The following is a 4,399-nucleotide window of genomic DNA, read 5'->3' on the forward strand; positions in this document are numbered from 1 at the left end:
TGCTTCATCATCATGAATATTATTTGCTTAGCTCTGCGACGACAAAAAAGATCAGACAGAGTGCCTGGGGCGAGTTTCATTGCTTTTTTTAATGCCGTCACGTGAAACCATAGGAACCAGAGGAACTGAAGAAACTGTCTGATGGTCAGTCACAATTAATAGTCGAGGTCCAAGGTCTTAGAAATCAACTTACAACTACGGTACAAGCTATTTCTGATCTTAGTAACAGGTTTTCCGCCCTAGAAATTAATTAGGTGGGCTCGGTGGCTGTGCCACGATGCAGTCATCAAGCCCGCTCGTTTTCGCTACGCAGGTTTTTGCAACGCTCATCACCCAGATGCTATTCCTGTCCCTGGTTCCCGCCCCTTCGCATGCCACCTGTTCCATCGAATCCATTCGCTTCGAATCTCCCGCCGGCCTGTCTGCGCAGCAGCCTGCGGCTTCAACCTGTCCGGCAGCGCCACCGCTGCTATTCCTCGACCACCTCGACTGCCCCCGGACTCACCCAAGGTCATCGACAGCAGCAGCCACGGCGACTATAAAACCGCATCACCAGCGCTGTTCTCGCTTCGGCGAGCGCGGCTTCTGCCGCTTATCTGTTTTTATGCGAAGCATACTAAAATAGCCCAACCCAGCTCCTCGAGAGCGGCGGTGTCGTTACCATTGACCTTTCGTGACTTCCATCTCATACCACGTGATGCGTGACGTCACAGCAGATGAAAAACGGGGGCCCAACTCGCGCCGTCGCGCGAGGCGTTGTGACCAAGGATGACCACGTGGTGCGTGACGTCACAGCAGATGAGAAACGGTGGCCCAGCTCGCGCCGTCGCGCGAGGCGTCGCGACCAAGGAGGACCACGTGATGCGTGACGTAACGACATAGGAGAAACGGGGCCCCAGCTCGCGCCGTCGCGCGAGGCGTCGCGACCAATGTGTTTCCTGCTTCTGCCGCTAGGTGCGCTGTAGTGAACACGTGATGCTGGAGCGGCGGTATACAAGGGGGTGCGCCTGCCTCTGCTAGGCGTACACGGGATAGAGATGCCTCCTGGAGACAGGGCTGCTCGTTGGAATGAGAAACAAAAGTTGCGGCGTGCTACAGAGACTGATGAAGAGCGTGAAGAACGTCTAGCCAAGCGGTGTGCTCGATATGCAACTCGGCGACAATATGCTTCGCATCTGACTAGGCTTAACATAAGCTAAGCCTCAGCCATTTTTTGAGCAGCGTCCGCTCCGGCGGACGCAGTTGTTGCTGCGACGCGCGTCTTTCCTTTCCTCTCTCTCCTTCCTCTGATCTTTTAACTCTCCTCTATCTGCACGTGGCAGCGGTAGTGGCTTGGCTCGAGCCAGTAGCATGCCCGTGCAATTTCCTTTTCATCCTTCTCTCAGTCACAACAACAACAACAACGGCGCCCTGTGGGCTCGGTGGCTGTGCCACGATGCAGTCATCAAACCCGCTCGTTTTCGCTACGCAGGTTTTTGCACCGCTCATCACCCAGATGGTATTCCTGTCCCTGGTTCCCGCCCCTTCGCATGCCACCTGTGCCATCGAATCCCTTTGCTTCGGATCTCCCGCCGGCCTGTCTGCGCAGCAGCCTGCGGCTTCAACCTGTCAGGCAGCGCCACCGCTGCTATTTCTCGACCACCTCGACTGCCCCCGGACTCACCCAAGGTCATCGACAGCAGCAGCTACGGCGACTTTAAAACCGCATCACCCGCGCTCGGCGCCCTGTGGGCTCGGTGGCTGTGCCACGATGCAGTCATCAAACCCGCTCGTTTTCGCTACGCAGGTCAGTAAACAATACTCTCTTTTCACGAAAAAATCGAGCAATTACTGCCTCCTGCAGCTACCGAGCCCACAGAGCTACCTTTCCATTGCTCTTGAATGTGCTGAGGTCGTGCGTGCCCTGTTGCTCTTGGCTGGCGATGTTGAATCAAACCCAGGCCCCGAAAAGGTTCTAGAGGAACTGAAGAAACTGTCTGATGGTCAGTCATAATTAATAGTCGAGGTCCAAGGTCTTAGAAATCAACTTACAACTACGGTACAAGCTATTTCTGATCTTAGTAACAGGTTATCCGCCCTAGAAATTCATTATCAAGATGTTGTAACCCTACACACCGACATAGATACGATCTGCGCTAACGCTACCCAAACAGCCAAAGAAATCAGAGGTAAGACGCCCGTTTGGATGACGCCGAAAATCGCTCGCGACGTAACAATTTAATCTTTTACAACATTAAAGATGAGAATATATCTGAAACGTACTCGGAATCTGAAGAAACAGTCCTCCGCCTCTGCCGTGATCAGTTAGATCTATCCATTGACCCTAAAGAAATTGAAAGGGCTCATTGTCTCGGGCGTCATTCTCCTGAGCGCATTCGACCCATAATAGTGAAATTTACATTTTTTAAAACCAAGGAGATGATTCTTTCTAATGGCCATAAGTTAAAAGGCACCGATTACGGCATAGGGGAGGACTTTTCACGCCCTGTCCGAGAAGCGCGAACGCACCTCGTAAATTTTGCCAAAGCTACTACCACTAAATTTTCCTTGCGCTACAAAACTTTGTGCATCGGTTCTAAACGCTATGCATTCGACGAGTCATCACAGTCTGTACACGAGATCTCATAGCATAAGTCTTATCGTCGCGTCACTACTAAACTTCCTTGTAACAGCCCTCGCGGTAAACTTCCACATCTTTCTTTTTCTGTTATCTTTACCAACATACGTAGTTTCCTTCCCAAGCGTGAACACATTTGTAATCTTGTTTCATCATCTTCCAGCAATATACTTGTACTAACAGAAACGTGGCTAACAGACGACGTCACCGATCCGGAAGTTTTAGCTGATTTACCAAATTTTAACGTTTTCCGAAAGGACCGCAAAGGTTCACTAGGAGGAGGTGTTCTTATTGCCACTAACCAGCTGTTGCCTTGTTCTGTCATTAACATCCAATCAGAGCTTGACATACTTTGGGTAATCTGCCGTTCCGTACCACAAATAGTCATACTAGGCGTCTGCTACCGACCCCCCTCCAGTAGTCCAATCTTTTCCTAAAAGTTAAGCGATAGTCTAAATCAAATAACTGGCAAATATCCCAACGCGCGCATTCTTCTTTTCGGTGATTTCAATTACCCATCCATTGACTGGCTGAACCCAACACCAACAGGCAATACTGAAATGACGAACTTTGTCGACGTTTGTTTGAATTTCAATCTCACCCAGTTAGTAACTGAACCCACACGCGTAACACATGAATCCTCCAACATCTTCGACCTCATTCTAACTAACCACCCAGAAAGTTTATCATCGCTTACTTCTCTCCGTGAAATTAGTGACCACAAAGTTTTACACGCTACTTTCACCTTCATCCCCGAATCGCGCCAAACATTCCCTAAAACGATTCGCCTTTATGACAGAGCGAATTACGAAGAAATCAATAATCATTTAATGGCGTGCTTTCCAAACTTTGATACAAGTTTCGATTATCGATCAATTGAGGAAAACTGGCTTATTTTTAAAACTAAAATTATAGAACTTACAGCGAAGTTTATTCCCACCGTCACATTTCGTGCCAATCCCAACAAACCATGGTTTACAAAGCATTTGAAAACACTTGAAAACAAAAAGAAGAGATTTTTCCGTGCAGCTAAACGTAACCCTTAGTGCATGCGCATGGAACAAATATTACGCAGCCGAGTCAACATACCTGCAGTCTATCCGTGATGCCAAACGCACATTTTTCCAAACTGACCTCCGCAAGATTCTAACAAATAACCCGAGGAAATTCTGGAAAGTATTAAACCCTGAACAGGCGCCGGTCATCACACTTGCTAACCCACTTGGCGAGATGACCAGTGGCATTGAATTTGCTAATATTTTTAACGCCGCTTTTTCATCCGTTTTCACACACGAAACTGATATGCCACTTTTTACCGTAACTGACAACCTGAGTTCGCATATGCCTCCAATCATCTTTTCTGTGCACGGCATTATATCTATCATTCAAAATATCAAGATGTCATCTTCTGCGGGTGCTGATGATATCACCCCCAAGTTCCTAAAAAATACTTGCCATGCTTCCGCAGCGTATCTGTCAAAACTGTTTGCACAATCACTTTCCACGGGTAGCATACCCAGTGATTGGAAGGTGGGGAAGGTTGTCCCGGTCTTCAAATCAGGTAACAAAGAATCACCCCTTAATTACCGTCCCATCTCTTTAACAAGTGTGCCATGCAAAATCATCGAACATGTCGTTTATTCTCATACCATGAACTTTCTTGACTCTATAAATTTTTTTCATCCTGCTCAACACGGCTTCCTTAAGAACCTATCGTGCGATACACAGTTGGCTATTTTCATCCATGACCTGCATGTGAACCTTGACTGTAACCTACAAACT

The 4,399-nt window shown here is 48.1% G+C and overlaps 1 pseudogene; it reads left to right on the forward strand.

The window, feature by feature from the left end:
- Positions 1 to 1,750: 1,750 nt before the first annotated feature.
- On the forward strand, positions 1,751 to 2,628 carry LOC149361971 (uncharacterized; annotated as a pseudogene).
- Positions 2,629 to 4,399: the final 1,771 nt, after the last annotated feature.

This window comes from Amblyomma mixtum, chromosome 2 (assembly GCF_055824585.1).
Source record: "Amblyomma mixtum isolate Tamu chromosome 2, ASM5582458v1, whole genome shotgun sequence".
Classification (NCBI taxonomy): Eukaryota; Metazoa; Arthropoda; class Arachnida; order Ixodida; family Ixodidae; genus Amblyomma; species Amblyomma mixtum.